Raw genomic sequence first — 27,248 nt, forward strand, 5'->3', positions numbered from 1 at the left:
GGTTAGCTTAAAGGATATAAAGACTGTCCCAGAAAGTATGGACGCAACCAAAAACCGCTGCCATTTCGCAATGGTTCAGAATCTGTCAATTTTTATTGCTGTGTCCTGTTTTTTACACTCTTCTCTAACCACTTGTGCAGTTGTTTATTCGTTTTCATTAGTTTGTTTCGGAATGCGTGGACTTTCAGCAGAACAACGTCGAAAAATTGTGTACAAATGGTGCACAGAACGCGGACTCTCACTGAGAAAGATAGCAAAAATAGAAGGAGTAAGTGAAAAAGCCGTGCGAAATGCAATCAGGAAGTTCGGTGAGGATAACACCTTTGAGGATAAACCGAAACAAATTCGAACTGCATAATCATGGACGACGAAACCTTCGTGAAACTCGATTACAAATCCTTGCCGGGACCACAATATTATACGGTGCGAGAAGGGCAAATGTTAAACCAGTCCGAGACGACGATTGAAGTCGAAAATTTTGGTAAGAAAGCTATGGCAAGCAATTTGTAGCTGCGGTAAGATTTCGAAACCCTTCATCACCACTGCTTCAATGAACTGCGAAATATACTTCAAGGAATGTTTACAAAAACGACTTCTGCCCATGATTCGAAGCCACAAGGATCCTGTTGTCTTCTGGCGAGATCTTGCTTCTTGCCACTACTCGAAATCAACGGTAGAATGGTATACTACTAAAAATGTCACTTTGTCCCAAAAAAAATGAATCCACCAAATTACCCACAACTTCGACCAATTGAGGAATTTTGGGCATTAACGAAGGCACATCTTAGGAAAATTGTCTCGGCAGCCGAAACCATTCAACAGTTCGAAAAAGATTGGGAAAAAGTGTTAAAACTTGTCGCCAAGAAGTCTGTACGGAATTTAATGAGGAACGTTCGCAAGAAGGTGCGCCAGCTAGTCTACAATGGCTAGGTAGCAAATGTTGAGAATAATATTCTGTTGTTGTAGTCTAATATTATCAGTATATCGAAAAAAAATTGAATATCTAACACTTGTGAATTATTTACAGCGAAATCAAAGTGCGTCCATACTTTCTGGGACAGTCTTTATCCATGGAAGACGTCGAAGGGCGAATCGGACAAATTTGCGTTGAATCGCTCCAATGCGTTCAATATTGCTTTGGTAATAAGGTGACCAAACAACAGGAGCATATTCGAGAGTTGAGCGAATTAAAGCGCAATACAAAACTTACAAGCAATGTACATCAGAGAATTGTTTAGTAACGCGGGAAATAAATCATAATAGCTTAGATGCTTTGGAGAAACTAAACTCTATGTGCTCCTTCAAATCTAACTTGGAATCCAGGAGAACACCTAGGTCCTTAACAGACAGATGCGCGTTCGAGGACAGTTTGTGAAATTTTATAGTCAAACTTGAATACAGACTTTGCGACTAAAAGAGATGACGGAACATTTAGTGGCATTTAGAACCAATTTGTTACACCAATCAGTTAAATTATCCAACTGTTCTTGTAGGAACTTTGAGTCAGCTGCAGATTTGATTATATGAATAATTTTAAAGTCATCGAACGATAGTTTCATACACTTGATAGAAAAATTCAGATAGTTGAGATACAATAAAATTATAAACGGTCCAAAGTGACTTCCTTGAGGTAACAGCAAATGACCATCATGACCAGTTGGATATGATCGAAGTCAATTCAAAAATGATCCGTTAAATCCCAGTCCATTTAACATGGAGATCGTTACGATTGATGATTGATTCTGTCGAACGCAGCAGCGAAATCAGTGTATATAGAATCTACTTGAGTCTCAGATATGTAGTCAGAGCAACTATGTGTTATAAAGTCCAGAACTATAATTTCAAACATCACATTTATCGAAAAGTTTTTGTATTTCCTGGTAACAGTTCTGCTGAAATAGTACTTTGTATCACTCGAGATCGGACAGCATAAAATCGAAATTTTGTCCACCGAAGGAAACATTTGCTATAACCGCCTTCTCTAAAATTTCAGGAAAAAGTAGATCTAAAGTTCTAAGCAAACAATCCACAGCTTATGTATAATTTTCCAATGCTGTTTATAATCATGGAGCTCCATATTGCTTACTTGTCTATTCTGATCTGTTTCAAGAACATTTTCAGTCATCCAAGGACCTCAGTGAATCGCGATTATGGAAAGTGACGATTAAGTTTTTTAAAGCCCTTTGTTATTCTGGTAGATCTCATGGTCTGAACTGCAGGTTGTTTTTGGATGACGTAGTTCATTCACAGTAGGCCTATTAATTGCATGTAGTATCACGAGTATGTGCCGAGGACACAAAATTCATTAACGCAGTTCCTTGTACTGGCAGATCTTTAAACCTGAGCTCCAGGTAGGTAGAGCATCTACACTAAACCTCTTAATTGTAAGTGGAATCACGAGTATAGACCGTGATCAATAAGATCGTTATTGCAGTTTGGTAGATCTTAAGGCCTGAATTCCAGGACCGAGAATATTCACAATGAGCAAATGATTTGCATGTGGTATCACGAACATGAACCGTGTATTAGAACCTCGATAGTTCACTTGGTTACGCTGGTAGATCTTAAGGCCTACACTCCAAGGACTTTTTGGATGAACAAGCACTAACCTCACTAAAAAGAAACTCACTAATGTCATCGATATCGTTGGTTGGCCTTCCAAAGAGGTTTTGGATAGGCAATAATTTCCACCAGCCTAGGTAGCTGCAAAGCGCCCGCAGGTCGTCCTCAATTTGATCGATCCATCTTGCCCGCCCGACCTTGGCCTTTGGACGACGCTTGGTCCTCCCAGCAACTGGTGCAGTTCATAGTTCATTCGCCTTCTTCATCTACCGTCTTCCATCCGCACTCCACCAAAGATGGTTCGCAACACCTTCCGTTCAAAAACACCTAGTGCGCGTTGATCCTCCGCAAGCATTGTCCAGGACTCGTGCCCGTAGAGGATAACCGGTCTAATCAGCGTTTTGTGGATAGTTAACTTCGTACGACGGCGAATTTGTTCGATCGAAGCGTCCTGCGCAGTCCAAAGTAAGCACGATTTCCTGACAATATGCGTCTCTGAATTTCTCTGGTCATTATCGGCAGTCACCAGTGAGCCCAAGTACACGAACTCGTCGACCATTTCGATTTTATTACCACCAATCAGAACTCGTAATGGGTGGCTGACGTTATCTTCTCTCGAGCCCCTGCCTTTCATGAACTTTGTCTTTGACACATTGATGTCTAGTCCGATCCGCTTGGCCTCAGCTTTTAGTCCGATGTACGTATCTTTCATCTTCTCAAAGCTATAATATCAATATCATCAGCGAAACCAAGTAGCTGGACGGACTTTCTGAAAATCGTGCCACTCGTGTCTATCCTCGCTCTTCTTATCACACCCTCCAAAGCAATGTTGAATAGCAGACACGAAAAGCCATCACCTAGCCGTAGCCCTCTGCGAGTTTCGAAGGGACTCGAGTTTATCCTCGATACTCGAACAACGCACATCACTCGATCCATCGTAGCCTTGACCAATCGTATCAGTTTGTCCGGAAATCCGTAGTCGTGCATGATTTTCCATAGCTATTCTCGATCGATTGTGTCGTAGGCTGATTTGACATCGATGAATAAGTGATGTGTGGGCACATTGCATTCGTGGCACTTTTGCGACACCTGGCGGATGGCGAACACTTGGTCCGTGGTAGCGCGTTCGCGCATAAATCCTGCCTGATATTGTCCCACGAATTCGTTTGCAATCGGTGAAAGTCGACGGCATAAGATTTGGGAGAGTACCTTGTAGGCAGCGTTCAGCAGAGTTATCGCGCGGTAATTTGCAGCAATCCAACTAATCGCCCTTTTTGTAGATGGGACACACAATTTCCATTCCTCCGGTAAAATCTCGTCCTCCCAGATCTTGGTAACGACCCAGTGCAGTGCTTTCACTAGTGCATTACCACCGTGTTTCAGTAGCTCGCTTGGTAGTTGGTCAACGCCAGCGGCCTTATTATTTTTCAACCGGCTTACCTCCTCCTCGACTTGTGGTAGGTCTGGGACCGGCAGTCTATCGTACTTCGTATGCGTTTCCAAATTCGTTACCGCGCCGCAACTTTCGTATTCCGCTACATCGCCATTGAGGTGCTCGTCGAAATACTGCCGCCACCTCTCGATCACCTCACAGTCATTAGTGAGAAGATTCCCGTTGGTGTCCTTGCACATATCGGCCTGTGACACATGGCCTCTGCGCGAACGGTTCACCTTCCCGTAGAACTTCCTTGTGTCATTAGCACGGAGCAGCTGTTCCATCGCTTCGCGATCTCGGTCTTCCTGTTGGCGCTTTTTTCTACGGGATACCGAGTTTAGTCTGTTCCGCGCCTGTCTGTATCGCTCCTCGTTTGCTCTCGTCCGGTGTTGCAGCTTGCTCGCCCAAGCTGCATTCTTCTCGGCCATTAACACATTCGTCGTCGTACCAGTCATTCCTTACGGTCGGAGCCGCCGTACCTAGCGTTGCTGATGCAGTGCTTCAAGAGTAGCTGCACCAAGCTGCTCTTCCGTTGGTAGTGCCACTGCCAACTGCTGCGCGTAATCTTGGGCTACTCCAGCATCCCGGAGCCGCGCGATGTTAAACCGCGACGTTCGGTTTCGACGTTGGGTAGCCACCGTCGAAAGTTTTGAGCGCATGCATACAGCAACCAAGTAGTGGTCCGAATCTATATTCGCACTGCGGTATGTGCCAACATTGTTGATGTCCGAGAAAAATTTACCGTCTATCAAAACGTGGTCGATTTGGTTTTCGGTCTGTTGGTCAGGCGATCTCCAGGTAGCTTTGTGAATATCCTTGCGGGGAAAGAAGGTGCTTCTAACTACCATTTCTCGGGAGGCCGCAAAGTTGAAACATCGTTGGCAGTTGTTATTCGATGCGGCATGCAGGCTGTTCGGCTCAATTACCGGTCGGTACATTTCCTCTTTTCCTACCTGGGCATTCATGTCACCACAGTATGTCAATTTGCTGAATATAGTACTACGAGAACATATCACACTCAAAAGCTACGGAAAAGGCACCAATCACGCATTCATATACTGATTTCTTTTATCCAGAGAATTCTTGGATGCCCCCGATCTTAACTAGATTCTATGAAACTAAACAATTCCGTAATGTACATTTCATAAAATTGAATTCACTGGAGTAGGTATGTTAGGTTGTGTTGTATACGAATAAAAAACAATTCCTTCATCACGCAAACATTTTAAAGCGTAATTTAAATAGACAATCGCGTTATTTCAAATAAAACGCGTAAATAAAATTCGCATATATTGAGGTTTTATTGTAGAACATCACGTCGATTCCTCAGGAATGACTGAACCAATTACCAAACTCAAAATCAAATGAAGTATATGTATTCTGATTCCATAGAGATCTATCCATTTGTACAGCACGAGGCTTGCTATGATGTAATATACGAGGTCTGTTCAAAAAGTTCCCGGAATTTTTTAATTGCGCGCGTCTGGAGAGTCCGGTGGTCAAAATTTTTTTATTATTGTGTTGGTACATATGTCCCTAATGTATAGTGAAATTTTCAGCTGTATTCATTGTTTACATTCTGTCTTGTAGCGGCTGGTGTAGACGTGTTTTTTTGAGCTCTACAAGACAGAATGTAAACAATGAATACAGCTGAAAATTTCACCATACATTAGGGACATATGTACCAACACAATAAAAAAAAATTGACCACCGGACTCTCCAGACGCGCGCAATTAAAAAATTCCGGGAACTTTTTGAACAGACCTCGTATTTTGCAATCTGCATACATTACTTCAAATGACGACAATTCACTGCATCTTTCACGAATAGCGTGAGAGGGAGCGGTCCTAAGTGGCTCCCTTGTATCGACTCGCGATGATTATATTATTTACTTTGATGGTTCTCAGTACTTGCACGAAAAGTATACCATGACAATCCTAGATAACCAACATCAAAGCCTCTCCGTCCCACTTAGCTTCTCTAGGTCACTTTGTGCCAACTTCTGTCCATTATCGGATAGCCAGACTGTTCTCTGGTGTAAAATAATTGATCCAGGCTCCATCAATAGTTACCAACTGATACCAAAAGTCGAACCGTATCTTCATCTGCATAGCCAAACATGCTTCTGAAGATCGCTCGCGTTCGTCTTTATTATTCTGAATATGCATGTGCGGCTCCCAGTGGCAGAATATCTTTCTTATTTGCAGAATCCTGCTCGAACTATTACGAGTACACTCAGTACTAATCATTGTGGCATCTGTTATCCCACGCTCCTTCACTTTTCAGTCATTCGGAACCATTCTATGTTGTTCCGATACTGTTCTGTATAACCGTACCGTAGGGAATACTGCTGCAAACTTTATCGATAGTGGAATTTCGATCACCACGAAACTCTCGAAACCACTATTCCACAGTGTAGTAATCGGAAGAAGCACTAGCCCCATAATATTTATCCAACTTTTACCACCCAAAAATGTCCCTTTAAAGAACGAAAATCTTTGTCCATAAAATTTTATAACATGTATGAAATGTGAATGTTTAAATAGTTAAAACAATTCGAAGAATCGTACGATTTCGGGATGAGCTTTGGCTCCTTGAGCCCCCCTCTGGATACTTGCCTGGTGCTCTCTAAATATCCAAAACATATTTTAGTAACAATTTCGACAATAGTTGTGTAGTTACTATAGTTTTACTTATCTTCAATAAACTCTTTTAATTTTGCAACAGAATTTTGTCTTAGAAACTGCGATCCGATTTTTCTATATACTGAATTTAATATTTAAAATAATATCGGACATCGATACGAAAGATTGCAAAAGGCCACAGAGGATTAACACGTGCGAAATTTCGGCTCACATGCGTTACAATTGGCCCCATACGACACGACACGGAACCACAGAACCCGATCCATTAATTACCTGACCCATTAAATCATACTGACCATCATTAATTTCATTGTTAAATTCATCAATACACCACGAAACCACGTATATGATGAATTTACTCTGATGAATGGTTATTGCAAACACACACACACGTCGCTAGTTAATATTTTATTCCATCATATTCGCATATTGCTACCACCGCTGGTTTCGGTCACGGAAATCGCATAAAACGATTGTCGATTCTAGGGAAACCCGCAGGGAAAAGGAGAAACTTCGGTCGCGTCGCTGGAAAAAACTGGAATGAACATGACATGCAGGAGCCCGCCTCATTTCCAGTGAAGAGACTTACGAAGCAACACCGAATATGAGTTATTATAATTTCAGGTCCAATTAAAATATCTCGGAAACATACAGTATCCAATCTATCAGTGGCTATATTCATGTCATTTTTCAATACTGAAATTTCATTGAGCGAAAATAACAACATAACGACTTCACCGGAACACATAAAGTATTTGATCCCTGGAATACATTATTGGTTTTTAAACTGCTGCTGATTTTACATTTATTTTAGTAATGGAAAATGGGGAATTGCGAACCATACTTTGACTGATAACTCACCCAATAATCATAATTGTTAAAAATTGTACAAATAAAGGTTAAACCAGAACAGTGGTTTGTTTATGCCTAAATAGAGAACATTTGTTACAAGTTTAATCAAACTCGAAAGAAGAAAAAATATTGTGATATATTTACTTGGAAGATTCAGAGTGGTCCTGCTTCAAGCTGACTGAATTGCTGAAGATACCGAAAACAACAGTTTACCTATCGAGTGCTCAAAAGTCAAAACCAAGGAAACAAGGAAAACAAGGAAACCCTGAATGTAGAAAGGAAACAGCGGATCTACGAAAAACTTGAATCAATGATCGCTAGATATGTCCTAAAGGTATAACGCCAACTTTTAAACGGTGAAGAACATCCTTGCCAGGGAAGAATACAAGTCGTACAAAGCAAGTAAACATCTTGTACTCTTGTACGACCCAGTTTTAACGAAATACAATAGCTGCTCTTTGATCTATCCCGAAACATGCTTCAAACTCAAAATTAATCCCAGTCGAAATTTTTACACCGCGAGTGAATGTGCGGATGTGCCAGAAAGATTTAAGTTTGTGTTTATAAACAGGTTCGCGAAGAAAGCGCAAGCAATTCCAGTTATGCAAGCGATTTACAGTTGTGGCCTGAACACGAAACAATCAATTACATCCGGCATTTTTGGTTCGATTTGACCAGTTGCCATTACTTCAAGGTAGTTTTGGGGTGGGATACTGGCAGCAATGAAATTTCAAAGCAACAACTTCGACGAATCGGTGTGTCAGTCAATAACAATAAGTCAGTTAAGAAACATCGGCACACGAGATCTTTTTTTTTTAAATAACTATTTATTAGAATATGAGCTAAAATTAAATTATTAAGATTTAAATTGGGCGTTCAGCCACAAGTGGTGACTTTTCGACCCAATTATATATATGATTTGGTTGTTAACATGAGGACATTTTTGCTTCCGCAATTCTGAGATTTTTGTGTAGGGAAAATTCTAAACCTACTTGTATTGTCTAATGGGGAAAAGGAACTTATATACTAACTTACTAACTAATACACAGAGCGAATCGATTCAATTGAAGATTGCATCGATTTTTGTCGGAATTTGTTTTATATTATTTGACATTACATCTAATGATTCTATATTTGTGAGTCTGTGTAACTCATTTGTACTAAACCAGGGAAGACGCTTCAAAATCATTTTCAGAATTTTATTCTGAATCCTTTGAAGCGTTTTCTTCCTGGTGGAACAACAACTTGACCAAATTGGTACTGCATAAAGCATGGCTGGTCTGAAAATTTGTTTATAAATTAACAATTTGTTTTTTAGACAAAGCTTAGAATTTCTGTTTATAAGAGGATATAAACATTTAATATATTTATTACACTTTGCCTGGATTCCTTCAATGTGATCCTTGAAACTAAGTTTTTTGTCATACGTTAAACCTAAGTATTTAGCTTGATCAGACCATGTCAATTCCAAGCTATTCAATTTGAGAATGTGATTATTGTTTGGTTTAAGAAAAGAAGCTCTTGGCTTATGAGGAAAGATAAATAATTGCGTTTTTGCTGAATTTGGTTTAATTGTCCATGTTGACAGATAATCACTGAAAATATTTAAACTTCTTTGTAGGCGACTACAGATCACTCTTAGATTTCTACCTGTGGCTAACAGACTTGTGTCGTCACAGAATAGCAATTTCTGACAACCAACGGGTAGATTTGGAAGATCAGAAGTGAAAATATTATACAAGATTGGAGCTACGCTCGAACCCTGCGGAACACCGGCTCGTACGGGTAGCAATTCAGATTTACAATTCTGATAGCTAACCTGAAGAGTACGATCAGTTAAATAATTTTGAATCATTTTGATCAAATAAATAGGAAACTGGAAATCAGACATTTTTGCTATTAAACCTTTGTGCCAAACACTGTCGAATGCTTTTTCTTTGTCTAGAAGAGCAACTCCAGTGGATAACCCAAAAGATTTATTTGCTTTTATCATGTTCGTTACTCTGACAAGTTGATGAGTAGTTGAATGTTCATGACGAAATCCAAACTGCTCTGGTAAAAAAATTGAATTCTCATTTATATGAGACATCATTCTCAACAAGATAATTTGTTCAAAAAGTTTACTGATAGAAGAAAGTAAACTAATTGGTCGATAACTTGATATTTCTGCTGGGTTTTTATCAGGTTTGAGGATAGGAATTACTTTAGCGTTTTTCCATCTTTTTGGGAAGTAAACTAATGAAAAACACTTGTTGAAAATTTTAACCAGGTGTCTCAAGGCAACATCGGGAAGATTTTTAATAAGAATATTAAAAATTCCATCATTACCAGGAGCCTTCATGTTTTTAAGTTTCCTAATAATTGACTTAATTTCATCAAAATTCGTCTCAATAATGTCATTTGGTAATAACACTTGAGCTGAAATATGATCATTTTTCAGTGAGACTTCATTTTCAATAGGACTCACAACGTTCAAATTAAACTTGTGGACACTCTCGAACTGCTGAGCAAGTTTTTGAGCTTGTAAGAAGTATTTGATATCCTTCCTTGAGAGCAGGAGGTTTCTTAAGAACCTTAGAAAATTTCCAGAAAGGTTTAGAATATGGTTTATTTTTGTTCAACTTCTTTAGCGAAATTTTCATTTCGCAAAAGAGTAAATCTATGTTTAATTTTTTTTTTGTAAATCCTTAACTATGTTCTTCATAGCAGGATCACGAGAACGTTGGTATTGTCGTCGACGAACATTCTTCAACCGAATGAGCAGTTGAAGATTGTCATCGATGATAGGAGAATTTAATTTAGTTTGAGCTTTGGAAACTGAAAGATTTCTAGCTTCGATAATGTGATGATTCAAATTATCAATTACTGTGTCGATGTCCGCAGAATTTTCTAAAATAGTTTCATGATCCACATGATTTTCAATGTGAGATATGTAATCCAACCAATTAGCTCTATGATAGTTGAATATAGAACTAATTGGATTAATTATAGCTTCGTTGGAAAGTCTGAATGTTACTGGAAGATGATCTGAGTCAAAGTCAGCATGTGTAATCGGTTCACTACAAATGTGACTATGATCCGTTAGAATCAGATCAATTGTAGACGGGTTTTTCATGGAAGAGAAACAAGTCGGATTACTCTGATGAAGAACTGTGAAGTAACCAGCTGAGAGTTGATTATGAAGTATTTTACCATTACTGTTATTTTGCCTACAATTCCACTGGACATGCTTAGCATTTAAGTCCCCTATTACGAAAAATTTCGGTCTATATCTTGGGAGTTTTTGCAAATCGCTTCTAAAGAAATTTAATTGTTCGCCGGTGCATTGGAATGGCAAATATGCTCCAGCGATGACATAAATTCCATGAATGGTTTCAACTTCGATTTTCAAGCTTTCAAAAACTTTAATATTGAAAGAAGGTAAAATTCGATGTTTAATTTGCCGTTGGACAAAAATGGCAACTCCACCACCCATTCAAGTAATCCTGTCAAATCGATGAACCACATAATGTGAATTACTTTTCAATTTGACATTTGGTTTAAGAAAATTTTCTGTCACAATGGCAATATGGAACTTCGAGAAAATTATAAAATTCATCTTCACTCGATTTCAAAGATCGAGCATTCCAATTTAAAATATTCAAATAATTATTTAACATCACTATTAAATTTTAAATTCATTATAATATTATTTGCAAATTGCCATCCGATTTGAAATGCTTCAAAAAGTGATATAAAATATATATATTTTGAATTCATTTGGATGATCATTTGAAAAAGTTGATCTTGTAGGTAGATCATTTTATTTTCAGTTATATCGCCTAAATCGACTTCATTTAAAGAAGCGAATGGCACTGAAGGCTTATTTGTAGGTAGACTGCCATTAGAAGAAGATGATATGGCCGATCTACCTATTAATAAATTGTTTTCGTTAGGAGATGTACTGCAAGGCGTTCCTGTGTTTTGATTATTTACATTAGAAGAATTAAGTGGTAGATTCCTACCTGTTATACTAGCATAACTGACATTAGAAGAAGATGATGACGAGGTCGATCTACCTGTCAATAAATTGTTTTCGTTAGAAGACGAATTGGCAGGCGTACCTGTTTTTTGTTTTAAATTCGAAGAAATAAGTGCCTTAGAAGAATTAGGTGTGGAATTTGTAACGGTTTTTTGATTTTCAGGTATGTTCTGTAAATTTAATGTCGTTGATTTGACTTGTTGTCTAAGCGAACGAGCGTTTAAAATTTTTTCCCTGACAGGACATTTCAAATAATTGGATTTATGATTTCCTTCGCAATTTGAACATGAAATTTTATCAGTGGTTTCATTCATTGGACAAACGACTTTCGAATGCGATTTACCACAATTCAAATACCGTATATCCAAATGACAATTTTTGGTTTCATGGCCGAAGCCTTGGCAACGACGACATTGCGTTAAGTTTGCAATACGATTATGCCGCTTATAATGTTCCCAATGAATTTTAATGTGGGAAATGAAACGTACTTTTTCTAAAGTTTCCAAATTGTTTAGCATTAGGTAAAGTTCATGGGAAATTCTAGAGCGTGGTTTAGAACTACCGTTCGCTCGTTTTTCATAAGTATTACTTGGGAAGGGGCAAAACCAAGCAATTCTGTTAGTTCATTTTTAATTTCATCAGTACTTTGATAATTTGATTAGCCTTTCAAGACAGCCTTGAAGGGTCTGTCTGATTTTATATCATTTGAATAAAATTTATGAAGTTTTTCGGACAAATATCGAATAAGAAGTTCGTAATCTTCCAATCCATCAACCAAGACTCGACATTCTCCTCTTCGTCCGATTTGAAATAAGACTTTTACTTTCGGGAGAAAAGTAGAAAGCTCAGTACGGAATGCTTTGAAGTCGGAAATCATCACCGTCACTGGTGGCATAGATTGATGTTTCTTCCCAGAACGACAAGCGTCCATTTTGGGAATTTTTGAAGAATTTTCTTCTATTTCGCTACAATCGGATTCAGGGAGAATCTTGTAAATATTGTTAGACGGCATAGAATCAACGGAAGGGAAATCCGTCCGTTGTCTTTTATTTTTACATTCAGATTCTATAAGATCGTGAATGTTATTAGAAAAATGTTGAATAACGGATTGTGATTTATTCCGTATTGAATTATTTTTAGCCTTAGGCTTGTTGCCTTTCCGGTTGGACGCAGGCATTTTTGAAATGAATGAAGTTTTAAATTAAATTAACTAGGCTAAATTAGTCTTCGATTAGACTCCTAGTTTGAAAAAGTCTTGATAAAGACTGATTAGTTCGAAGAATAGTTCTTTGAATAGCTAGCCTTAAAAAAGGCTGATTAGTTTCTTAGTCACTCTAATATCACTCTTTGTCTCACTTAGTCACTCTAATATCACTCTTTGTATAGCCTTGAGAAAGGCTGACTAATTGTTAGTCTTTAAAAAGACTGTTAGTGATTCAGGTAGCCTTGAAAAAGACTGAAGCCTTGAATCAATGAAACTCTAGGTAGCCAGAAAAAATTTACAGGAGCCAAGAGCTATACGCGTGCGGTGCGAACGACTGTTCAACACCGACTGGCACACGAGATCTAAAAAAAAACGTTCACAACATTACCGTTTTCTACTCTACACACTTAGAAAAAATTACACATAGGATGTACATAAAAGGAGCGTTGCAATTCACTTACATTCACAACTCAAAACATGTCACGATAAGTCATATCTTTAACTTCACAGTTAATTTAGTTGAAACTCTCTTCGATACAGATGCAAAATTAATTTTTACATGTTAGTAAATGTAATATTGTGTCATCACCGAATAAATTACGGCACGCTTGAATTTACTTCAAACGTAAATTTCATATTTTTTTTCTAAGAGTGTACTAAGCAAATGGCCTTATTTAGTATTATGGCGAAAGCATTTGTTTAACTTTTGTTTTAATGCATAAAATAAACAAAAACAGGACAAGAAATCGTCATTTTGTTCGCAACATCTGATTTAAATTGAAGAAAAGTTAGATTAGCCGATAGCAGGAAATTTCACGATTACATAATATGTTTCAGTATATTTAAACCAGAGATATGTCCACCATGGAGCAATTATTTCCGGCAACGAAACGAAAATGATTGTTCAAAACCTGCAAAAAAACTTGTAAACAATAAACCTTGAAAAAAACATTGAAAATCTTTTCATTTACAACGAATTCAAAACATCGATATGCCGAGCAGAATATCCCCTTAATTATAATTGCATACAAGCCAAATTTGAACACAAATTCGGCGTGATTACATACCGAAACCCCAATGTTTGTGACTTGTTAAAGGCAATGTATCAGCTCAGATACGGCATACTTCAATATGAACTGTCAACGCTGTCGATTCGCAGATAAAACGTAAACGAATCAACCCTAGCAATTATTGCAATAATACACCGGAATACCAGAACTAACACACAAGTCTAATAGCACAAAACAGGAATTAACTCATCGTCCTATTCCGGTAATACCATATTTTTAAAGTAATACTATTTCACACTCGCAAACCACATTTTCCGCAAATATTCAACTATGTCCGACACTCTTTAAGCTATTAATTCAACATCAATGTGGCAATGTTTACATAATTAATATATCGTCATTTACGAACCGTTACCCCAGCCACTGATACGAGCAAACCGGGCTCCAACATATTATCAACAGCACCGATTCAACACCACGATAAATGAGTAGTGGCACAAACAGCAATGGTGCAATTCTATCGTTGCAATCGTTTTGGTCAAGCCAGGATAAACTCGCCCGAAGAAAAAAGAACTGGTACCCAGAAACTGTGCAATAATTCACCGGTGAGCAGGGTAGGGTGGAACTGGAACGGGTCACAATTCGTAGAAAGAACACAGTAACCGGCCAGCGTGACTGCGCTTTCCGGATCCGAGCAGATAGGGTGGACTTTCTAGTGAAATATTTGAAAGTGAACTCAAATCATTGACCAAAGAGCATAGGTGAAAATATTTTCCAGAAAAGAAATTTTGTGGCACATAACTCAAAGCCGACAGTCGTCGTAGGAAGTATTTCCGCAGTGCAACCCTACGCTAGATTAAGTGCCGGATCACGGGCCCAGCACAAGTATTTGACCCTACCTGAACCGTTTAAATGCTTGTTTTCGCCATGTTACCGAGTGGGCCTTTCACTGCTGGGACAACGTTGAATAAACAATGGAAAGTGTTTACAATGAATACATGCGAGAGGACGAGTAGGAGCATGTGCATGTGAGCGGGTCGAGTAAACGCAACACGCATTTTGATGAACATGTTTCGAAAAAGTTGTGCGAAAAAAATTGAGCAAGGTAGAAGCACACACCTGCTGATGGAAAAAAACATAAACAAGGGGCGGCTTCGATTAACTTTTCGAAACCGATTCTGTTTATGAAAGCTTTTCCGAACGATTGACGTAGTGTGAATGGCAAAACAAAAAATAACGGCGAAATGTGCGCCTTTAATCTGAGGTACCTTATTTAAACTTAGGTTTGTCAAAAAGTATGTGTTCGCAGTGGAAAATGCTGTGAACAGGAAACAAATCTAACTGATGCCGGATGTGTTAACGATTTACGATGAAGTGATTGAACTCAACATTGAACCCAAAGAGAAAATTTTCCGTCAGATTGAAAACACCAAGATTTTTGATAGATTCAAAGTTTGCCGGGATTATTAACGAGCACTTTCAGTCCCTTAATTACTTCACTTGCATAATTGTAATCAGACTAAATTGACCGCTCTAAACAACTTGCATAAGTGTGTCCCTCATATTAGTCAAATAAAAATATTTGGCTAATAAATAGTTAGAGAACAAAACGTGTCATAAATTCACTGCACTCAATCACTGATAATATTCCTTGTTTTTATGTGTCAACTTTGCACGATACGCTTTGTGCGATGATTCGTTCAATTCATGCGGTTGAAATTTTGCATTGAATTTCACCTTAATGCTAATTCATACCAAACATTGTAGAACACTTTTTTTTTAGATATTTGCGGTTATTTCATATTACTACAATTCTAATCATAAATTGCTAAACATATTTCGTTACTACTTGAATGTAGTTCCATTCCAGCAGCTTGAATTACTACGCTTAAACCACTTTTCGCATAAGCATATTACTATGTTAATACAAAATTTTACTGCAATGAGTTTCACGAATTCGTATAAGTAATCACACGAACTCGTTAAATACATTAGTCCCATAAACCAACACTTAACTGGATTACGTCACATTGAAGATAGTACACGGACAGAATTCCGGTTCCACAATGAGTTATTTTGCTCAATTGTCATGTTTTTTTTATGTTATGATTATACACCATGATCTCAAGTTCTCGGATCATGAATTATTCGATCTTTTTAAGCTAAAGTTGAAGCGTAAGGCACATTACATTTGTATATAAATTTCAAGTGTATTTATCAAGTATGAACTCAGGCATTATGTTTGAGACCATCCTTTAAAAACTTTTTAATTCAAACACCAGGCACCAATTTCGCCAATCAAAAATCATTTATAAACCTACTTTTTTCAAGATAAAAAGCTTTGAATGTAAAAACCGGATGAAAACTAAGCCGGTTTTTCCGAAACAATTTTTTTATCTGTTTCTTGCATTCATAGTTTATTTGAAGATGCATTCATTAACGACAGTCAGCAGAAAAACTTTGCAAGAACCGGTTTCAAACTTTTTTTTTCGAAAAAAATGACAAAGTTTTTATCCGGTTCTACATTTTGGATAATAATCGAACCGGTTTCCTAAACTATGTTGCACCAAAGACATCATATTAACAAGATATCCAGCTCTCACATTTCCCGAACATATCATTGGCAACATCCTTTTTTGCGAGCATGGCGCCCCCAGGCGAGTCCGCATCGAATCTCGTACATAGAAGCAGGGGAGAGAAATGTCAAATTCGTGCGCGCCAAAATAGCAGCACTGCGCACCCATACAATTGACATGATATGTTGAATGTGATACCGTGCGATGGCGTTGCTGAACTGCAGATTGGTTTCGCTCCAAGCTGACAGGGTCTGGTTGCACTCAAATATGAAATGGAATGCTACGCATTTTATACGTATGATTCCATCATTTTTCAGTTTTCTTGATTTTGATTGCACATATTGTAGATATATTTTGTGAATTCCCATCAATTTTATGCACATATTTGGAGCAGACAGTTGAATGGAAAGGTACTTCACAGTGCTTCATTTTATCGATACACTTTGAAAGCAGAACTAAGCATTTAGTCGTGAATACGACTTACTTTACTATGGGGCGCCTTTTCAAAATTGAACGAGTCTGTGCAAGAATGGGTAGAACTTAATCGTGAATATCTCGTCTTGTACTCAACCCAACAGCGTTTTTTTTTTCTCCATGGTATCGGAAATATGACCAGCATTTTATGACAAAATTTTCAGTAGTATGAAATAGTGGATATTCTTTTCAATCACTATAAAATTTTGTATTCTCAAGACGGTTTTGACAAGAACGTTTTTGACAAATTTGATAAAAACATTAAGTGCAAAAGACGGATACGGGCTCCGCAATGTAAAAACCGTCTCTAAACATCTCCTTTGCAAGAACTGAACAGAAAACTTTAACTGCAAGAAGCGGGCAGAAATTTAACCGGTTCTTTCAAAACAAATGTTTTGATTCGGCTCTTGCATTGAAAGTTTCTTACCGACTGGCGCGACAGACGAAGTTGGTGTCTTGGACAGTGTTTTAGATAAACTCAAATCCAATAACTTTGACGAGGGCATAAAATCTCTATCTCATATAGTTTAGAAGATATAGACGATCCTATTTTATGCTAACAGAAAATTATTTCACATGACTTTTTTGTGCCTTAACAGTCAGTTTCGGAACATGGTTTATCGCTTTAAATATCTTCATATTAAGTGAGTAAATATCGTGAGGACATTAAATAGTTCAAATCAACCGTTATAGCATAATACTGTCGTTTTCGCTTGAGAAAACTGACCCAAGGTAGTTTCATCAAACAAACCATTTTCACGAAACTGTATTGATTTCGCACTTAGCAGCTGGGATTTGAGCAAACCTGATATAAAACCAGGTTCGAAACTGACTCGATTTCAACAACGTTGGAACTAGGTTTGAAAACTGAAAACTGGGTTAGGTTTGGCATCATGCGAAAACGACATAAAAAAATCAAATCATATTACGAGGACTTCTTCCTCGTTAAATTTCCTACGAAAACAATAAATGTGTTTTATAGTCAACCTATAGACTCATGGTGATGGTGATCGCCAGTCGATTTTTATTGAAAAAGTAGAAAATGGATACCACATTAATTGAATGAAAGACATATGTAATACCGAAAAAAAAACGCTTGTGAAATTATGCTTCAAAGACTCGAAAGAAAATAGTATCCAAAAATGGTCAGAAAGGTGGTCAAGATGCGTAGAAAGCAATGGTCAATAATTTAAACATTTGTTTCTAATTTCCCATTCAAACCTAGTGTTTTATTTAAGGTTCTTTTCATACCGGTACACTGAGGTCTTTTTTTACGTACCACACAAAAAACACAAACCTTTGGAAATCCGCGTAGAAATCGCGTAATTTCGAAAATCCACGGAAAAGATCGCAAACTATAGGAAACAATTTTTTGTTGCCAAAATCCGTGATTTGGTGTTATTCCAGGTGTTATATCGACAAAAATTTGGTTGAAAAAATCGACTTTGGGACTTTCCGAAATCGAAAATTAATTTTTTTATGCCAAATGTTTTAGAAATCCATCCAATGATAAAAATCAAAAACTTTCCAAGTGCCAGTGAGTTGACTTGAAAAATTTTCGGAATAACACCAGATCTCGACGTATGATGCATTTCTAAGGCAAAACAAGAAAACCGCATAATTTTTAAAATTTGCATTAAAAAAACCACATAACTTCGGGAATCCGCATCGAAAACCCAATCAACTTCGGAAATTCGAGTAAAAAATTTCATAAAAAGGTGGTATATTACAGTGAAAAGATTACAGATTGCATTTTGAACGCATATTTTATTCGAAGTATGTTAGACTAGCGTAATTATTCATTGACAATGTCAAAATATAGCGGTAAACATGCAGTTTTATAATGCATATTGTTAATTGAGTAATCTATGAACCAATGGTAGCTTTCAAACTAACTTCCGGCTCTAGAAAAAATAATCTTTCGATTACTCGAATTGTGAAAGTGATTTTATTTCAACGAATGAAAAAGCATCGAAAAGTACATCTTTGGTTATGTTTGTAAAACAAATTGTTATCGTTGTATGTAGAAGATTGATTTGTTTAATAACTATTTATTGGAATATGAGTTAAAATTATATTAAGATTTAAATTGAGTGTTCAGCCACAAGTGGTGACTTTTCAGCCCTATTATATACATGATTTGTTTGTTACCATGAGGACATCATTTGCTTCCGCAATTCTGTGATTTTTGTTTAGGGAAAATTGTAAACCTACTTGTATTGTGCACGTAGAAGATTGATGATTGTACACTCCCTGCTGCAAAATGCTTGCAAAATTGCGGTGAAAACGATATCTCAAAAACGTGCTTAATCCACCTAGCAGTGAGATGATACCTTTTTTTTTATCAACCCGCATGTGTTTTTTTGCATGAACATCACTAATTACCTTGTAGTGTTGAAACTGCAAATCGGATCGAATTTGAATCTAAGTTACACTTTAGAGGTTTCCGTCACTATTTACGGTACTCAGGAACCAGCATAAGCATAATATGATGAATTGGGACTGTTATCTTCCACAAAGGTTTGAATTTTATAAAATCATCACTCTGTAATTCCACAGTCGGAAGTCAGAATTGGTTAAAATTCACCTCTTTTGTATGGGACCATAAGACTTTTAATTTGAAAATCAGTGTAGACATCTTTGAGAAATCGTAGTGCGAATTAATTTTATGGATACCTTCCGAATCGAAAACTGAACACCGCTAAAACTGAAATAAGTTTATTTGATTATCGACTATCCAAATCTGCAAACCCGAAAAACCTGATGAATTTATGTGAAATAGACTTTTTTATTCTAATCACCCTGTATCTCCTAAATCTGAAGTCGAATCTGACAAAAAAGGAGGATTTTTATAGGATCTTAAGACCTTTCATATAAACCTTTGATGGTTCTTAGATTTCATTTTAATCTTAGATCGGCTCAGCCATCTACGAGAACAATGAGTTACATTATTTTAATTTCGTTCCACATATCATCCTGTAGCTCCGGAACCAGAAATCGGATCCAAATGTAATTCAGGAACCTTGTTTGGGAGTATACTACTTTTCATATGAATCTGAGTTAGTAAAAAACGGTTGAGCCATCTCCGAGAATATTTAGCGAAACTCACAGTCTCATAGCCAATTTCATTTGAAGACAACTTCCGGTTTCGGAGTAACTTGGCAAACATGCAAAAAAAAATTAAGAAAATATACTCGATTTAATCAAAATCCGCTGAAACGAATTCCGCAATTTAAATAACATTAGAATTCCTTCGAAACCGTGACGAATAATTTTATCCGCATTTTTTCTTAAAAGTATGAAGAAAACGCTACATTTGTATAAAAAAGATCATGAATTCAATAATAAATAACTGAAATACAGGCAATTGTCTTTGTTCCAATTCTATCTGAACCACGCTTTAAGCATTTCCTATGCTACACCTTTGAAGGATTCTTTGGACGAGATTTTGTATAAATTTTCCGCGAAATGATCTCCAAATTTCGTCAATTTCTTCAAATTGCAAGTTCGGTTATTTATTTGAGTCCAAACGTCTTCAATTGGCCCAAACACGATTCGGATTATATTAACCAAGAGTACTTCGAAGTTTCAAATTATTTGCGTTTGAGTGGCTATGAACAGTTTTGTCCAATGTACTCGAACCATCCTGTTTACCTCCTGTTATTAAATTATATCGATAGAACCGAGATTTGGAAACTCATTGACATGTTTTACCTATTTGAACGATTCACTCTCTTTGTATGTATGTATGTATGTATGTGTGAAGCCACCATCAGTTCAAGGCATTACCAGTGGATGCAGGTAGACTTACAGTAGATCCGAATTTGATTATCAGATAACTTTCATATTACTGCTGTTAAGAAGGCCAAAATGGGCTTTGAGGACCCGGCGCCTTCCAGCAATAACATCCGGCCATATAATAAAAGAATTCGCTGTACCAGCTTAAACCTGCCTGATGGTTTGTTTGTTAGAAGGGTGCGTCTTACTCATTTCAGACCTTCTGGGGAAAACACACAGCTTTCCCCTGTGAATCGGGTTGACATTTCACTCCTTCATCCAGTCATTCACTTGTAAGATACCCTGATGCACTCCCATCCCTCTTCCCTTACAATGTACTTGAGCATAGTATTATATAATGTAACATAATACACTTTAATATAATTTCCGGCAGTATAATACAATAAAACATAATATAGTATAAAACGATGCAAAATCGTATGGTACAGTGTATTATAGTCTACTATAATATTTTATGATGAATATAATAGTATCATAATGTTATGTGACATAATATAGTAAAATATACCATAATATATTATAATATAGTTTGGTCACTATACGACACTGAATATAATAAAATATTATTATGCATAAAATATAAAAATGTAATACATCACAATGCAATATAATACACTTATAATTGTGTATTAAAAAAATGCATTACAATACTATATAAAACAATACCAAACATTGTACCATAATACAGTATAATATAGTACAATGTAATATAATATAATACCACAAAATATGACGTAATATAATATGATACAATTTAATAATATATGTGTAAAGTGAAATGTGTAGTATGGAAATGAAAATGTAGCGGATAATGATAAAGATTATAATGACGGTAACGATAGTAATAATAATAATAATAATAATCATAAAAATAATACTAATAGAAACAATAGAAATACTAATAATAATAATAATAATAATAATAATACTTAAATACTACAAAATTATATAATATAACATAATATAGTATAATATATTTTAATTTAATATAATATAATACAATGTCATACAATATAATATATTATATAAAATAACAGTTAATGTAGAGTGTCAGTTATGCTCTTCTATCTTCGCAATACTGCAGAAAGTAGAATATTTCTCTTCTAATAACAATAATAATATCCACATCTATAAAAATAATAAATGCTTTTATTATTGATGACGAATTAATAATAATAACAATAAATATGACAATGAAAATAATAATAAAAAACAACATAATATAGTACAACGAATTATATAATAAATAATAGAATGAATAAAATGATATGTTGCGATATGCTATGATATTATATTACTTCAATTTATATGTCATTTCTCATCCTCTCATTCTGCCATCAACGCATTCCATCGACCAATTGTCACCACAGATACACGTGTAGGCATGAAACAGGAACCAGTGAAGACCAAGCTCACCTTGTGACGACCTTGATATTTAGTTAAAATTTACTTTAAAAATGATAACTTATAGGGAAAACAAATTTATATTTTGCGCAGAGGTACGTAGTAATAAAGCCTATAATATAATATAATATAATATAATATAATATAATATAATACAACATAATGAATACAATATAACATAATATAATAGAATACAATATAATATAATAAAATATAATATAATATAATATAATACAATATAATATGATATGCAGTATAATACCATACAACATAGTATATAATAACATAAAATAGTGTAAGACGATAATATGTGAAATAATATGCTATGATACAATATAACAGTTAATGTCGCAGTGTAAGTTACGCTCTAATAATAATAATAATAATAATAATAATAATAATAATAATAATAATAATAATAATAATAATAATAATAATAATAATAATAATAATAATAATAATAATAATAATAATAATAATAATAATTATAATTATAATAATAATAATAAAAGTAATAATAATAATAATAATAATAATAATAATAATACATGATGTAATAAACAACAGAATTATATGTTGTAATATACTATGAAAAACACTGCACTTTAGGATGGGCTTCAACCTACAAGCCATTTCGCACCCTCTCATTCTGCTACTAACGCAGAAGGCGATAGCACCCAGTCGACGCCGTTCTATTGACCAAATGTCATCATAGACGCTCGGGGAGGCATGAGATAGGGACTTGTGAGGACTTAGTTATCTCACCATTTGACGACCATTTGAACGATTCACTCTCTTGCTCATAAATTGTCAAACTGATTTTGGTTGTATTTTGCTTGGGAGATTTGGCACTTTTAGGAGCAGGAAAAAACTGCTTTAAAATGCGAAGTGTACGTATGTTCCTGTTTTGAGATTGTCAGATGATTCATTTTCACGGAACATGAAGGAGAACTGTGCGAGAAAAATACCATTCTACTTCACTGTTCGCGAGCAATCATGAGGATCGTTCGATTATTCGGACTTTAGAGGATTCGAAATAATTTCCATCCAAAGATAATTTTTGAACTGTGAGAAGTTCACCGGGACAACTACAGGTACAGACATGAGAGGAACAATTACCGAAGGTAAGTTCAGGAACAAATAAAGAAGGTACAGGAACAAGTGCCGAAAGTACAAAACCAAGTACAGAAATGAGAGAAACAAGTACAGGAAGTACTGGCACATATGCAGAGGGCGCAGAAAAAGGTACAGAATATGCAGATAGTACAGGTATAAGTACAGAAGTTACAGGACCAAATACAGAAAATAATGGAGCAGGTACAGAAAGTACGGGAACAATTTCTGAAACAAGTACAGAAAGTATAGGAACAAACACACAAAGTACAAAGTAAAGTGCAGAAAATAGAGGAACAAGTACAGAAAAAAGTTTGCAGTTCAAAATTTAATCGAAAATGTCAAGGCAACAATTTTGAATGGAAAATTAGAAGAAGAAAAAATTTTCATTCCACGCATTCCGATGATGCCCACTGATATGTCATTTCAATTGGTACGTCATTTTCTCATCCGTTTATTTTTTCGGTTACAGTCGTTATGAGTCTAGCGCGAATTTATAGATTTTGTCAGATGGAAAATTTTACGCTGCCTGTTTGCGTTTCGGCTGACCATCGGTTTTATATATTTTGTCCTGTTGTCCGCTATATCAAAAGGTTGGGGCCACTATCATAGAGCATTATAATGATGTTTTCCTTCAATAATCACACAAATGTACAGGGGTCGTTTTTTTTCAAAACATTTTTCTTCGATTCTTGAAAGAATAACCGAAATTGTGTTTTTGGCCGTCTACTGATAAAAACTATCAATTGGAAAAGATTTGAGGTTTCCCCTATGTTTCCGGATTCGGATGAAATTCAGAAATTCCGTATGACACCACAGGACCTTTCATTTGAACCTAAGTTGGTGAAAATCGGTCGCACCGTCTATGAGAAAAGTTAGAACACATATTTTCATTTTTTTTTACATTTTACCCCATAACTCAGGAGCCGAAAGTCAAGTCCAAATGAAATTCATGAATTTAGTATGGGACCTAAAAAGCTTTCATTCGAATCTAAGTTTGTGAAAATCGGTTTAGCCATCTCCGAGAAAAGTTAGCGCAAAAAACGTTACATACACACACAGACATTTTGCGTACTCGACGAACTGAGCCGAATGGTATATGACACTCGGCTCTGCGGGCCTCAGTTCAGAAGTCGGGTTTCACAGTGATTGCATAACATTTCTATATAAGAAATGCAAAAAAGTATCGGGAAGAGTGCTCAAAGACATCAAAACGGATTTCACTTCATTGTCTCAAAGATGTTTTGACCGATTTGAACTTGGGCTCAAATGATAAGTATCACAGTGCCGTAGACTTCTAATGAATTTTAGCCGGATTCGATTTTCGGGTGACAAATCTCTGAGAAAAATGAGTGACATTGAGCCGTATGAATAAATGTAGTAAAGTCTGTTGTTTGTAGTATCTTCTCAAAAATAAAGTCCACAAAGTATAACGCGGTTTGGTATGAATGAAAAACAAGTTCGAACATGTAGTTAATGCTACTTCCGAATTTAAGCATTTACTGCATACCGTATCGACACAGAGCCGGAAAAGCTGGCATAAACATGCACAAAGCAAGAAACGTACTTACATCTGTAAAAAGACCACTTTTTTAATTTCTGTACTTCACTTTATCAGCAAACACACGAGTAGCAAGCAACCTCTAGAGCTACCTACCGAAAACTTGTAGTAAATACTACAGTTTGTAGCATGTTTTGACAGGAACGTAATTCAAACGTAGCATTTACTACCGAAATTCAAGCATGCTACGTTTTATCAGACCCTGTCAGCTTGGAGTATTGTATGGGTGCGCAGTGCTGCTATTTTGGCGCGTACGAATTTGACATTTCTCTCCCCTACTTCTATGTACGTGATTCGATGCGGACTCGCCTGAGGGCGCCATGGTCGCAAAAAAGGATGTTGCCAAAGATTTGTTCGGGAAATGTGAGAGCTGGATATCTTGTTAATATGATGTCTTTGGTTTTATTCATACGGCCCATTGTTTTACATATATACATCCAGACATTGCTTAACTCGGTTGACTGCGTCAAATGGTGTATGACATTCCAGAATAAATATTTATTTTATTGTGTCCTAGTAAGCTGTTTTCCCAGTTCACTGCATATGGAATCTTGAAAATTTTATAATCAAAATATTCTTGACAATTTTTTAAATTAGATTTTCTAGTGAGTGCATAATCTTTTTGTGTAAGAAATTATCCTTTACATAGGAAAAAATGCGTCGAATTTCCACAGTTTTTCTTAATCTCAATAACCCTTACATAATTAATTTTATATGCTATACTCGAATGACGTCAAATGAAAATCTCTTGTGCCTAAGATAATATTTACCATAAGATCCGAATGAAATTTTTCAAGCTGACTGTATTCTGCGTAAAAAGTTGGTTAGGAATTAAAACCGACCAAACTGGAATCATGGTTTGTACTGAAGTTTATAAATCTCCTGATCTTCTACATAGAAAACATATAAAAATAAACAATTTAAAATTAAATCAGAATTACTCGATGTATCTTAAAAATATCGATGAAAAAACTGGAAAGTTGCGTCAAATTCCGAGTGGATTTCATCGGAAATTACAAACAAATAAAAATTGTTTGGAAACTCTTCACAACAAAGGTTTTATGGTGCTCAAAACAACCCACGTGCTTGTGGCTGATTGTCTCGTAGTCTTCTGCTGATTTACATATAAATTATAAACCGTATATATACTCAGAACAATGCATAACAATGAATTTCAAGTAGGAAACAGAGATAAAAAAGTACCTGTTTATTTTGTTCGCTATCTCTGAGTTCAACTACAAACTGTGGGATGCGACACTGCAAGCTTCAGCCGTTTTTTAACTCAACCACGAATGCATGATCTGTATAGAAATAGTTTGAATCCGGTAAAGTTTACATTAATCCTTCAGTTCATGTTTAATTCATCAATCCCCTGGTCAGTACTCTCCCAGCTGCACATTCGATTTGATTTATTCGTTCACTTATTGCAGTAATTATTTGCAATCGCTACCGAATTATTTCACGCTTCATCCAATCGACGCATTCATTTCTGTCAACACAGATTTTAATTGCGTGTAAATTCCACGTATTGGTTGATTTTTTTTCACCCAACAACACTTCAACAAATTAATTTGCCACTGTTTCACATTTTCGGGTTAAATGGGGCGGAAATAAAAACTTGCTTTTTGTGCACTTTTTTGAAACAGCTTCCACAAACATCCTTTCACGTTGATTGCTGTTTTCACCGAACGCTCTGGGTGGAAAAATAACAACCACTGAGTTTTCGAACACGTGAATTCCGCTCTCAAAAACTTTGGAATTAATTTTCTTTTTCCACTTTCCTCATTTGGCTCATTCGCAAATAGAAATCATTGATTGCACTTTTGGTTTCTATTGGCTCAAATCGATCATATTGACGGAAACATTAACATTCCCGAACTGATGCACTCACTGCAGATCAACAACTTATTAGTAACCAACAAAAAACATTACTCTTCAAACAACAATCCAAACAAACTGCCGTTCATGATTTCGACTGTCATATCCTTGTCGCACCGTTGTTTGCAGTGAACAGTCAGTGTATCTCACCATCAATCACAAAACCGCATCATCAATTTGCTGGATCCCAAGCACGAAGCGGACGGGAGCACACTAATCCAACCGAATCAGAGTCAGAAATTAACAAGCGATAGACCGTCTTCCTTCGTCTCACGATTACATGCACGTCCTGAACGACCGGTACCCGATTCGCATCTAAGTGATTCCAGATCAACGGCAAAGCAGCCGCCGTTGTCGTTGTCATTCACGACCGCGAGAGCATCTGGCCAGCAAACACTGAAAAAGGGAAAATCGGAAGCGTTACGAGTTCTCGCTTCTCTTCCGACCAGCCAGGAAGAAACCAACGTGTTACGAGGGTCAGTTTTCCGGGAGCGCTCGAACGAACGGTAGCGCGAGCGAAACCACGCAGAGAGCCGATCGAACTCTGAGAATGGTAACGTTACGTGAGATGGAAAATTCACGCTCTCACGAATCCAACGTTGCAAAGCAATCTCATTGTGTTTTTCTCGCTTGCAGGTTCGTTAGCATAGGATCAACAAGCGTTTTGTGGAATGAAATATGAAAATATCCGAGTTTATACTTCGTGAGACGTGAG

General features: G+C 36.4%; 1 protein-coding gene across 2 annotated transcripts in view; it reads right to left on the reverse strand.

Annotated features, from left to right (window-relative positions):
* The window catches only part of LOC131440377 (uncharacterized), a 465,330-nt gene extending 438,469 nt beyond the window's left edge, over positions 1 to 26,861 (reverse strand). For both annotated transcript variants that reach the window (XM_058611634.1, XM_058611633.1), the window contains exon 1: positions 25,859 to 26,861. The gene's annotated coding sequence lies outside the window, so the exon portion shown is untranslated. The remainder of the gene's footprint in view (positions 1 to 25,858) is intronic.
* Positions 26,862 to 27,248: the final 387 nt, after the last annotated feature.

Source organism: Malaya genurostris, chromosome 1, assembly GCF_030247185.1.
Source record: "Malaya genurostris strain Urasoe2022 chromosome 1, Malgen_1.1, whole genome shotgun sequence".
Classification (NCBI taxonomy): Eukaryota; Metazoa; Arthropoda; class Insecta; order Diptera; family Culicidae; genus Malaya; species Malaya genurostris.